The sequence below is a fragment of the Pongo abelii genome, chromosome 16 (assembly GCF_028885655.2).
Source record: "Pongo abelii isolate AG06213 chromosome 16, NHGRI_mPonAbe1-v2.0_pri, whole genome shotgun sequence".
In the NCBI taxonomy this organism is placed as follows: Eukaryota; Metazoa; Chordata; class Mammalia; order Primates; family Hominidae; genus Pongo; species Pongo abelii.
The window spans coordinates 81,687,423-81,700,846 of record NC_072001.2 but is presented as its reverse complement, the minus strand read 5'-3'; positions in this window follow the sequence as shown (position 1 = coordinate 81,700,846).

Below are 13,424 nucleotides of genomic sequence, written 5' to 3'. Positions count from 1 at the left end.
CTTCTCAGCACTCTCCACCCTCCATACATTCTTTCTCAGTCTGTCTGCCTTTCCCAGTATCCCTGTCTCTCCCCAGCACCCCTCACTTTTCGCTAATTCTTGAAGACTCCCGTCAGCATCACCTGCTCTGGGAAGCCTTCCCCTCTCGCCCCCTGGCAGAGTGAGCATTTCTGCCTCTGCCCTCCTACAGCCCTAGTGGCTTATCTCCACAGTGGGGTTGCAGGGGGCGTCATCTCTAGGCCAGGACTCTCCATTTATTGAGCCCCCTCCAGAAGGTGCCAAGCACTGGGCTGCATTGTCATTTAATCTTTACAACCATCCAGTGAGATAGTTGTCCTCATGGCTGCTTTTTGGATGAGGGAACTAAAGCTCAGAGAAGTTGAGGCACTGGCCCAAGGCCACACAGCTAGGAGGTAGTGCAGCTGGTTCCAAAGTCCAGACTCCTGGCACCAGGCTACCTCATGACACCCTTTTGTGGGGGTCTGCCTGGTGTGGGGGTCTGCTTGGTGTGGACCTCTTCCTGTCCCCACTGTCCTGTGAGCGTTTTCATGCTGAGAGCAGGTTTGATTTGTCTCCGTGTGCCCAGCCCTCAGCACAGGCCCGGGTACCTAGCAGGCACTCCATAAAGGTTTACTGAATAAATGCCTGCTCTCGAAAATGACAACCTCAGCTTTCATTAGTCTGATTTATACATGTGCTGGGATCTTCTGGGCTGCAAGGCTGGGGAACGGGTGGCTATAATTTATCAGAAAACGTGGCAATTGTTCCAGCTTCTCTCTCAGTGCAAAAGGAGAAAGTAAATTGACGGCCAACAGCCCTGCACCGGGAAGGGCCTGTGATGGTGGATACCCCGATTCTTGCTAACAGAGCAGGCACATGACTGGGAGGCCCTCCAACCGTCCCCCACGTGGGCTCTCCTATCCACCTGCTGCCTGGAGGTGGCCACAGGGGGGTCAGCTGCCTCTCATCGATCGTCCTGCTCAGGATGCCAAATGGTGCCTTTGAAAGTCCATAAAGAAAGAGACACTCACTCATCCCTGATCAATCACCTCTTGTTGCCCTTTGTACGGCACGTGCAGGACACAGCACAATGCCGGCTCGTCACGGGTGCTCAATCACCATTTCGGGATTAATGGTTTTTCAGATGGGAGTCACGCTCACCTCCTTCCCCCTCATCCCCAGGCCAGGCATCTCCAGGACAATGCTGCAGTGGCCGGAGAAGCCCCCAGCTCCCTGAGGCCCTCCTTAATCGAGATTGACGGATGTGGGGCGTGTGGTCCATAGAAACCCCAGGCTCCTGCAGAAGCCAGAGCCAACTCCTCCTGGGGATGGATGGGCAGGACAGCTGCCTCAGCCTTCCCAGATGTCCAGGGGAACCCATTCTCTCTCCCAATCAATGTGGCAGCTGGGTGAGCCCCAAGAGCCCCACCTGAGGGGCCCCAAGCCTCAGGCCTCCACCAGGCTGGGTTGTCAGGCCAAATGGCCTCAGCTCAGGAAGGCCTTTGAGCTTGAGAGCTGGGGGCAGGGTCTTGCTTCTCCCTCTGCCCCCCAGTGACAAGCTCCGTGCCCCCCTTTTCCTCCTAAGGCTGTCCCAGACTGGGCTGTGAGTGATGAAGAGGGTTATCTTGGCCCATGATGGTGATTGCATTTGTGCTGATAACTTGAAAATTAATCATCATAATAAGGCCTGCCGGGGCGCTGAATGAGACGGATGGCCTCCCCACATTCCGGCAGCACCGAGCTTCCTGCTGAGCTGCGATCATGTCGTCACCTTCAGGGCTCCCCGAGGCCTGCAGGATGTGAATATTTAATTAGCGTCCCTTTCCTGCTCTCTGGGGTGTTGGTAAATATGATTCATGGGCTGTATTGTTACCTCAGCTGAGCAGTCCCTGCCCCCCTCTGCGTGCCAGCATCTCGGGCAGAGACAGCCGCCTGGCAGCTTAACCCCCAAAGTCCCACCCAGTGTGCACATCCAGGATTGGTGTTGGGCCTGGACACGGATCACTTCCCTTCTACAGCACCCAGGGTGGAGATCGAACCACGTTTTCACCTTGCGTTTGGACTGCAGGCCCGGCGGTTACCTAACAGGCCTTTGAGGAAGGCCCCCCAAGACAAGAGGCCTGATTCAGGTCAGTTGTTCACAGGGAGCAGGGAATGACCCCAAGGGAAGGCACGACTTCACCCCACCCTCACTTAGATCAAATACACACAAGCAAACCAATCACTGAGCACCTTCCCACCAGCGCAAACCAGGGACCTGCCTTGGCTCTGAGGGAGAGGCCTGGGGCCAGGGAGCAGGAGCCTGGGGTCTTGATCTGGTCGCTGCTGCCAGCACGCTTCCTGACCTTGGGTAGGTAGGTCATCGGGCCTCAATTTTAACATCTACACATAGGCCCGGTAACACCTATTCTTTTAGGCTCACAGGGTGATGGGGGTGCTGGGGAAACCACAAAGTTCTATGCACATTTAAGAAATGGAGCTACTCAGGAGGCTGAGGTGGGAGGATTGCCTGAGCTTGGGGATGTCAGGGCTGCAGTGAGCTGTCATTGTGCCACTGCACTACAGCCTGGGTGACAGGATGCCATCTCACAAAACAAAAAAATAAATAAAGAAAAAAGAAATGGAACTCAGGGCTGGGAGGGCTTACATCTCGCATATACAGATGGAGAAACCGAGGCCCCAAGAAGGAAAGGAACTTGCCTAGAAGTGCAGTCAGAGCAGGGGCAGACTGTAGGGCTGCTGACTCCCAGCTGGGGGATTTTTCTGCAACAGAGTTTAGAAACAAAACTATTTTATTCTTCCAGCTGTGTTCCTGCATTTGCTTGGTAGTTATTACTATAGGGAGTGAAGGGAGGGCACTTCTCCCTAAGACACAGTGCAGGCGGGGAATGTAGTGGCTTCCCTGCGTGGTGCTGCAGCTGTTGTTGGAGGTCATGTGGTGGGGAACAAAGGCAGTGGGGCTGTCTGGGCACACCCTCGTTCTCAGGGATCTACCGTGGAGGACTGTCGCAAGCTGCCTCTGCATCTCCCTCAGCGCCCCGGCAGGGCTGATCTTGTGGGGCACCCGCACAATGTACACAAACGGCCCTGAGACCACTGCAGAAGGGGGGCCTTCACTGTCCTCACGGGACCCACACCTCCCCTTTGCCCCCTCAGCTGCTGCGGCTCTCCAGGGCCATCTCCACAGTCCTCTCCACCCCTGCCCCCCACACCAGGTCTCCCGGTCTACAGTCTTTTCTGCCTAAAACCCTTCTGCAGTGGCCCCAGCTTCAGAAATGAGTCCTCTCCCTGGCCTCAAAGACCTTTGTGATTTGGGTCCCTCCACCCCACTTTGTCTCATTCCCTCCCTCCCACCCCTCATCCCTATTTGCCCCCCGAAACCGCAGGCCCTTGTATACTTCTTTTGCTTTGCACTGCCCTCCCCTCTGTCTGCCTGGCAAAAATTCCCTCTCACAATTCAAAACCCAGCTCACGTCCCCAACTCTGGAAACATCCCTGATGCTCCAGGCCCTCGCCTCTGCCCCCGCCCCCACCCCCTGACATACCATCCTCGGAGTGCTCAGCCTCAGGATTTCTAAACCTGTCTTCCTCCAGTCTGAGAGCAGCACTGAGTCAGAGACCAAGTCCTGCTCCTCTCTGTGCCCAGGGCCTAGCCCAGGGCATGGCACAGAGTGGGCATCAGTGATGTCAGTGAATGACAGGGTTTTCCAGGCAGGCTGTCTGTATGCACAGTCTCAGGTTCACAAGCATGTTGTCTACACAGCAGCTGGTCTAGGGGCCATACTCTTCCCTCCCTCCCCAGGCCTTTGTCTGCTCTACTCATCCAGGCCAGGAGCCAGGGACCCTGGCAGATGGAGTGGAAGGAATGGGGAGGAGAAGGGCGCGGTGGTGGCTGGAGGCGCCATGCATGTGGAGCCTGGTCCCCCTCCATGCAGCTTCTCGGAGTCAGGTGGGAGGCCCTGGGATCTGAACAGCTTAGCAGGTTCCTTATCCATCCTCTTCCACTGGGGGTGGGGCGGGAGGGAGCCTTTGTCTGAGGCCTTTGATCAGACATTGTGTCCTACCTTCCCCCTGGTGGAGAAAAGCACAAATAAGATCCTGGGAAGCAGCTGGCTTTGCCACGTGTTGAGGGTAGAGTTCCTGCCTTCACCCAAACAGGAGGCTCTTCTGGTCCCAGGTGACCTCATACCCAGCCCGAGGCCTTTGCCTACCTCCTGTCCCTTCCCCATCTTGAAACGCTGAGATTATTGATTCTGCCTTCGGCCTTTTCCTGATGAAGCCTCTGCTCCTACCTGGCATGGGTGCCTCAGGGATGGGGAGAGTGGGTCTTCTAAGGGCAGTGGGGGCTTCCCTGCCACAGTCATTTTGGGGTGGCACAAATGAAGAACAGCAGTGGTTGGGCTGCCCGTCTTCAGGGATGCCTGGCCCAGCGGTCATTAGAGCCATTCGCCCCCAGCCCATGAAGGGGGTCAGAATCCCTAACTCATTAACGACTGGCCCATCCATCTTGTCTGTCTGCACTGACACAGCCGTCACCCCTGACAGCCGACACGGCCCTCCTGGAGGCATTACCCTCTGTGTGGGGATGAGGGGTGGGCTTGGCTGATGGGAGAAGGAAACGTCTGTTTGGGAAATGTCCTTATTGTTTCAACCACTTTGAAGCCACAACGTGTGCGTGTGTGAAGGGGAAGTCTGTTGGTGGAATTGTGTGAACAGACCCAGGTTTGATGTGGGCTGCATCACTGCCCTGCCATGTAGCTTTGGGCAAGTCCCTTCCCCTCTCGTGGATCCTCGGCAACCCCCTCTATACAGTGGAGAGACCAATCTGTCTCTTGATCCATTAGAATACAATGGATGGGGACTGCCAGCACTGCCCACTTTTAAGACAGCAGGACTCTTAACCTGAAAATGGCCTCCTCCCTGCTGCACACACACTGGGCTCACTTTTAAAAGCAGGCCAGGCTAGCCTGACCTGACAGGTTCACGTCCTAGGCTACAAGTCCCCATGTATGATTTGTGAAGGGCCTTTGGAAGCCAAACTAGGCATTGCCAACTTTCTGGACAGGGACAGAAGAGATCAGTCATTAGGGGGCTGTTTCCTATTGCCCAGTTGCCTGTGGTCTGCCTGGTTGGGGCTTTGCTTGCTCTTGGGTAGATGTGGCTGTGGATTGTTGAGCTGTTTATTGAGTTGATCTGTCCTGGACCTCTTCTCCTCTACCCCACAGCAGTGCTCACCATAGACCCTCTAATGGTCAAGTCCACTCCCAAGTAGCAAGTCATGTGGATGCAGAGAAGTTTCTCAGCTCAGTGTCTAGAGAGAGAGTCACAGGTTCCCAGGCTGGACTGGACCTGGGCACCTAGGGGAGACAATCCCAATCATGCATGCACTCTGCCCGCACCCCCAGGGATCCCCCAGGCATCCCGAGCTACTGAAGGCCGGGGTCTCAGTCTGTGAGGAAGCCCTTCCTCAACTGCCTTCTCCTGCTCAGCTCTGCCTTTCGGGGGCCTCTGGCCTGGACCCAGGGTTCCAATACAGAAATCATCAGAGAAAAACTATGAATGGCCCATGCCTCACCCTCCCCAAGGTTCCTGCCTCTGGGGCCTCCAGCCTTTCCTGATGGGACACATTTGAGTTCCATCCTCATGCTAGTCTCCCTTTGGGGAATGTTCATGTTAGCCAATGTCCCTCTTTTTAAAGACATGCATATATTTTAAAAATTAAAATATTGTATAGAAAATGGAACAAAGAAATCCACTGTTTGCAGCTTTGTATTTCCTTTCAATTTCCTCCTCCACATCTGTTAAGGGGTGATCATACAGCATACAATTATGAACTGTGTTATTTTGTCTTGGTTTTATAGCCCAAGCCATTTCCAGTCTGCTATCTGATATTCATTTTTTTATGTTTGAAAATAATGCAATGGAATGAGTCAAAATCATCAAGTTTTCCATTCACCCCCAAAATACTCTATAAAATTCAAGACCAAGCAAAATACGAACAAGATTTTTCATATTTGACAGATTGGCTCTAAAATTTATATGAATGAATAAATATACAAGGATAACCAAGACAGTTATGAAAAGGAAGAATAAAGAGGAGGAAATTTTTCCACCAGATATAAAAATTATCCTAAAGCTTTAGTGTTTTAAAACCATGGAAATTGGCATAAGAGTAAACAAACAGATTGATAGAACAGAATTAAGAGTCCAGGGACATATCACCTGTGCATATATAGAAATGCAGGATGTAAAAAAGGGGCACTTCAAATGTAAATGCTTGTGTATAATATTCAAACGTTCCAGAATTAATTAAATAAGTAAGTCTCCTCCTCCCCTTTCCAGCCAGCTTCAGGTCTTCGGTGTGAACAATCCCATCATATGACTGTATACTAATTTACTCAACACAGTCCCTTTCTATTGGACATTTAGGATTTGCCCATTTTTTTTTAACAATATGAGGGGCACTGCAATGAGCACCTGTGTCTCTGAAGGACTTTTTCTTTGTTTTTGGATTCTTTCCTTAAAGAGCTGTTTTAGGAGTGGAATTGCTGAAACAGAGGATAGGGTATGCCCACATTGCTTTCCCAAAGAGCTACTGTGGGGTCAGGGAGAAGAGGTCCAGGGTGCATAGTTATTTCATTTCATTCATTCATTCATTCATTCATTCATTCATTCACTGAGCTCCTGTGCTGGGCTGGGTGTCAGGACTGGGGATCCAGGTCAGGCACAGAACATATGATTCACTGAAGGAGAGGCATGGAAACAGGGATCTTCAAAATCAGGAGAGTGAAGTCACCTGGCATGGCCGTGCTCGGGGCAGCACGCTGTGAGTGTCCAGAAGAGGGCTCCCCAGGGCGCTGACATTTAGACTGGGCTGCCTTCTCGAGATGGGTGTGAGAAGGAGCAGAGGCAGATCACAGAAGGCCTCAGATGCCAGGCCGAGAAGTTGGGACTGTGCTCTGTGGCCATGGGGAGCCACAAAATGTTGATGAGCTGCGGAGTGATGTGTTCACTTGCGTTGTAGGAGGCTCACGGGGGCAACCTCGGCGCAGCTCCTGCCATTGCTGGCCCTCCACTTCACAGCTCTGTTGTGCTGCCATCCCTGCCTGACCCTCTGAAGCAACAAAGCCTCCTATATCGAGAGGCCTCCCGGTTATCCTTGTATATTTATTCATCCATATAAATTTTAGAGCCAATCTGTCAACTCCTAAAAGTCCAGGAATGAGCAAAAGTCCCGTTTCGCCCTCTTCTTGCCCTCAGGAAACTGTACCTTGTCTCAGAGTCATTGAGGGTGTGTTTAGCTGGATCTGCACCAAATAGGGTGGTGTGACTATGGAATTTTATCACATCGGTTCTTGTCCTACGCCCGCTGCTGATTCCTGAAACGACTTTAGGTGAGTGAGTCCTTGCTTTTTCAGGCCTGAGGTTCCCCACGGTAGAGTGAGGAGTTTGAATCAGCTTATCTGAGAGCACTGCCAGCTTGTATTTACACAATGCAAATGGAGCCCCAGTCCCTAAGACCAAGCATCAGCTTTTATAGGGCAAACACTGGGCTCGGTCAAGCAGAAACCCCACCTGACTCCCGTGGCTTTCTGGGACTCCTTCCTGACCGCCTGCCTCCTCTCAGCTGTCTCTGGTTAAGCCTTTTAGATCTGGTTCTGTCTGAAGAGATGCGCACAGGCTGCTTTCCACCCAACACCCATCCCAAGGTCTGTTCCAGGCCCCTGTTGTTCCCCAGGCAGCAGAGGCCTAGCGACAGGCCTCATTCATCTTCCCACTGAGTCCAGAGACAAAGGGCCTAATGTGTGTGCAGATGGGCCTGCCCCTCCATCATCCCTCACAACCAGTGTCCGATAATGTGCCTCCAATGAGTCCCCCGTGGCCACCCTCTGACCAGGGGGTGGCTGAGCAATGACACATGCAAACACAGGGACTGGATGACAAAGCAAGCCTTGAGGGGGCATGGCAGGAGGCGGGGCATGATCACAGCCCCACGGAGAATCCCATAAGTCATTTCTGACGTGGATACATTAGGTCTCTCAAAGACCACTTGCCCCTGAACACTGAGCTGCCAAATTAATTGACAAGGGACCTTTACAGGCAGCTCCTAGAGAGCAGGAACCCCTGTCCCCAGAGGACCGGCCCAAGAAGCTGTCATTTTCTGAGAGGAAAGAATTGTGCCCTGTCTGGCCAGAGCTCAGTACCTCCTGGGCTGATTGAGACCCTGGCCACTGCAGAGGGTCGCATGTATGTGTGATCAAGGAAATTGGGTCCCAGAGAGAGCAGTGATGTGCTCTAAGCACACAGCACATAGGTGGTGGAGGTAAGGCTGGAACCCAGGTCTCCTGACTACTCTGTCAAGCCCTTTCCCTTGCTCTTGTGGCCAAGCCCCTGAGTGCTGCAGAGGGCTCTGACTGCCTAGTCGTAGGTCCTCCCCACCCACGTGGCAGCAGTTGTAGGGGTCAGGGGGAGAGTCTTCAGCCCCTGTTCTCCCACAGAGCCTGAGCCTGGCCCTGATGAAAACACTGATGACCCCCCTCCTTTTTTCTTCTTTTTAGAAACAGGGTCTCGCCTTGTCACCCAGGCTGGAGTGCAGTGGCAAAATCATGGCTCACAGCAGCCTCAAACTCCTGCCTCAGCCTCCCAAGTAGCTGGGACCACAGGTGCATACCACCATGCCTGGCTAATTTTCTTATTTTTTGTAGAGACAGGGTCTTGCTATGTTGCCCAGGCTGGTGTTGAACTCCTGACCTCAAGCAATCCTTCTGCCTCAGTCTCCCAAAGTTCTGGGATTACAGGTGTGAGCCACTGAGCCAGCCTAAAGCCCCCTTTAAAATGCAGACACAGAGCAGGAAGAGTGGCAGAAAGGATGGAGGGAGTGCCAGCAGCCAGGAAGCCATAGCTGGCCACTCGTGGAAAGCCGGAGCACAGTACCAGAGACACAGAAGGCTGCGGATGGGAGTGGGCATCTGGGGACTAGGCTCACATCCCCACTCTGCCCTGGCCCTCTGGAGAATCTTAGGTCAACCATGTCCTTCCCTGAGACCTTACCTTTCAGCAGAATGAAAGACTCAAAACAGGAAGCAATGATCCTATCACTGTTCGCTCCCGTTTATCAAGCACTCTCTGTGAGCCAAGCACTGCGCTAAGTGCTGCTGAGTCCTCACCTTATTAATCTTCATAACAGTCCCAAGAAGAAATTGTCTTCGTTTTACAGGTGAGGCTGGGCACGTGGCTCACACCTGTAACCCTACCACTTTGGAAAGTTGAGGTGGGAGGATCGCTTTAAGCCAGAAGTCCAAGACCAGCCTGGGCAACACAGTGAGACCCCATCTCTACAAAATAAATAAAAAATAAAAGTTTTAAGAATACAGATGAGAAAACTGAGTTTCAAATAGCTAAAGTTACTTTTCTTACAAGTGGCTGAGCCCAGGTTAGAACCCAATCTCTGGGCATGCTCCTGGCTTAGGGACAAGGATAAAAGGGGACCAGAGAACAGACAGAGAATTCCAGAGGCCCAGGTTCAGCCAAAAAGGGCAGGTCAAAGTGGGTCCCGAGTGGGGAGGCCCGTTAGCCACCAGGCCCCTTGGCCCCTGGAGAGAGGCACAGCGCAGAGGGAAACAGCCCACCTCTCAGCAGGTCTTGCTGAAGACCCTCCATTCCCCTTCTGAATCTCTACCTCCAGCCCCTCCCACAACTGGGTCCCTTTGGCCCCTCCTATAGGAGTGGCCTCACCCAGGTGGCCTTAATCTGGTGGTCATGGAAATTTCAACAGCCCTGGGCCCGGAGCCCAGCCTGCTCTGCCCTGCTCCCCAGAGCCCCTTTCTAGTTACATGTCCTGGAGCTAGGTCATGGGGCTGGGTCACCTCCCTTCAGCATCTAGAGACCCCGCTAGTCTGTCACCTGAGTGCATCTAATCCTGAGGCTCCCCCTCCTTCTTCTCAGAGTGGCTTTGTCCATCTCCACTCCAGGACCCGGCAGGAGGAGCACAGAAAGAACCCGTGAAGAACCCCGGACTGAGATGGCTGAGGGCTGGAGCCTCGGAGAAGGATTCCCAGGGCATTGGATGGCCACTTGGATTTGGAGATTCACAAAGGAGGGACATTGATGGGAGAGGAGCCAGATCATAAGGAGTGTGAGCATTGAGGCCAGAGAGGAGGGCCTCACTCCAGCCCGCAGCCCTCAAAAGCCCATGGGACGCTGCCTGGATCTTATAGTTGTGCACAGCAGAAGCCCCCAAGATCTGGTTGCTGAGAGCGGGGAGGAACAAGGTGGAGATCCTGGTGTGGGTTGGGTAGATATCGGAGGGTGAAGGAGTCCAGCATTGGAGCTGTCCTGGTTGGAAGGTTCCTTCGGTCTTTTGCAGTCCTCCCGACCACAGCTCAGCAACAGGAGTAGGCTGGTGTCGAGGGGTGGCTGGGGCACCACACTGTGCTGCTGGGGCCCACTCTGCCAGCCCTGCATTTGGCTGTCCAGCTGTGGCTTGTACATCCCCTGGGACTGGAGGCTTATACCTCCAAGACAGCCCCTACCCCTGTGGGATGGTTCAACCTGTGAGCAAGACCCTTCTTCCTATGAGTCCAGGTGCTTCTCTGTGGCCTGTCCCTAGACCCTGGCCCCGTTCGAGGTCAGAGACTATATGCACGCCCTCGGACCAGCATAGCCTGACTGAGTTCTGCCCAGCAGGCCCAGCACCCACCCCGCCTCCGCCTCCCAGGTCTCTGCAGGCCAAGGATGCTGTTATTTTTTAGCCATTCCATGGAGTATGACCTCCTCATGCCCCCGAAACACTGCCTGTCCTCTAGGACCTCAGTTCGGCAGGATCCCTGTCCTCCTGACTGAGTGCTCAGAGCAGATATTCTGCAGTCCAGGGGCCTCTATTACTTGGTTTCCCGTTCCCCACTGATCCGGCAGGAGCCTGGAATTGAAGTCCGTGGAGGATCTGGGTCAGTTTCTTTACATCTAGAGCTTTGCTCAGAGAATAACTCAGTTCTTCAGGCACAAGACACCCCCAATAGCAGCTACCCCCTACGCCAATGTGATGAGTTCCCACAGACACCCCAGCCCACCCAGCATAGGCTCCTCACTGACCTCCCATCCTCCAACAGGTCCCCTGGTTCCTGGCCTTCTCCCTAAGGCTGCAAAAGGCCCTTTGGAGTGTCTTCATTCCACACCCCTTCTCACCCCTCAAGAAATCATCTCGGAAGGCAAGGGAGTGAGAACTTTATTTGCACGCTAAAAAAAAAAAAAAAAAAAAAAAAATTGGCCAAATTTATCAAAACAGTAGATTATTTGCAACCATGGGTGCTTGGAAACTGTCTCAGCCTGGATTCCCCCTAAAGCAGAGCCTGAGACAAAGACCCCAAGCAGGGAGCTGTCTTAGGAATTCGACCCCAGGGAGCAGGGGTGAGAGGCAGGGGCAGAACAAAGGAAGAAGCAAAAGCCAGATCAAGGATGCACTGCTGAGTTGGCCACCAGCGCTGAAGGGCCTGTGTCAAGCATCTCAGAACTGTCCCTCAGGGGCCAAAGGGGGAAATATTTACTCATCAGCTTCAATCTCCCATTGGTCAAGGCTGTCCCACAGGCAAGAATTCTTCTGGGTGAATGTGGAGTGATTCCCAGGGCAGGAAGATAGAGGTGGAGACAGTGGGAGGGGAGGTGCTGTCAGCTCACGCTTGGGCAGAGCTGGTTGAAACTTGTGCAGAACGGACCCCAGGGTAGTGGCTGCGCTAAGAGAGAAGAGGCTGAGAAGATGTGACATGATGCATATGAGGTGTCCTATGCAGTAGTCAGCTTCATTGCGTGTGACACAGGCAGCTCACAGCTAATGTGACAAGCCAGTGGGAAGGACACTGTGGTCAAGAACAGCTGAAGTGGATCAGAAGGTCAAAACTGGAAGGAGGCTGGGCGCGGTGTCTCACGCCTGTAATCCCAGCACTTTGGGAGGCCGAGGCGGGAGGATCACTTGAGGTCAGGTGTTTGAGACAAGCCCGGGCAACACAGGGAGACCCTATCTCTACAAAAATAAAAATAAAATAAATTAGCCAGGCATGGTGGTGCATGCCTGTAGTCTCAGCTACTCAGGAGGCTGAGGTGGGAGGGTCACTTGAGCCCTGGAGTTTGAGCTGCAGTGACAGTGATCACGCCACTGCACTCCAGCCTGGGGGACAGAGCAAGACTCTGTCTCAAAACAAAAACTGAAGGAGTCCCAGAGCCAATGGACTCACGGGACAGACAGCTAGGGAAACTGAGGTCCAGAGAGGGTTCAGGCAGAGGCAGGCTAGAGAGTCTCCCTTTCAGAGCCAGGGATGGTTCCTGAGGCCATCTGGGTGACTTGCCAGCTTCATGCCTGGCACACACTTAATGATCAAAAATAGGAATGATAACAACAGTAACAATAACAGTAATGGCTCCTGATGTGAGGTTCCGTGTTCTGGCCGCTAAGCCCCTCGGCCTCCAGGGGCACTTTGGGCGTAACTGCACAGCAAGGTCTCCACATGCTTTCATTCTTCTGCTATTAATTTTAGTGCAATGGCAGTCAAGGAGTAAAAGCAGTGCTTTCACCTGGAGATGCCAGCTCTGGCACCAGGATGCACTGGAGACTCACATCTAATGGGGGGCCTGGACCTCGGCTCCCTCTCTGAGTTAAGGGTGGTGTGTGGAAGGAGCTTTGTGGTGAGGCTGTTCTAAAGCTACCTTTGGCTTCTTGAATTCCCTTTGTCCTTCAGAAGTGCATTCGATACAGGAGTCCTGGGACTTTCCCAAGCTTTCCAGCTTGGGGCCAGCACCTGTTCACCCTGGCAAGAGACCCTGGGCTTAAGCTGTGGCAGGAAGGGATTTCTAGGTTCTGTTGGAAACCTCATGGCGGTGAGTTCTCTTCCTAGAGCTCCTTTTGCCCCCTTGCCTCCCAAGTGCAGGCCCCTCTGGGTCAGCACTTCCCTGCAGTCCTGCCTTTCCCACCCGGCTCTCAATCCTTTGACCCCCACCCCGCCACCAACTTTGTAAATAAAAATCCCTATAATTTCAGCTCTTTCACAATCCCTTATTCCAACTCTGCTGTCACCACAGCTAGCTCTCTGTAGAGGACAGCGCTTCCTGGCAGCCTCTGGAGGGGACACTGCAGGTGTGCACACCTGGATCGAGAGTGACACCCCCAGCAACATAACAGAACCACTCAAGGGGATGCTGGAGCTGTACATACCAGCTTACCAGAGCAGATCATACGTATTGGTCAGCAACTTCCTGTCCATGCCTTGAAATCGCCCATGGGACATGGTGGCAGGTGCCTGTAATCCCAGCTACTCGGGAGGCAGGAGAATCACTTGAACCCAGGAGGCAGAGGTTGCAGTGAGTCAAGATAGCTCCACTGCTCTCCAGCCTGGGCCTGGGCAACACAGTGAGACTCCATTTCAAAAATAAAACAA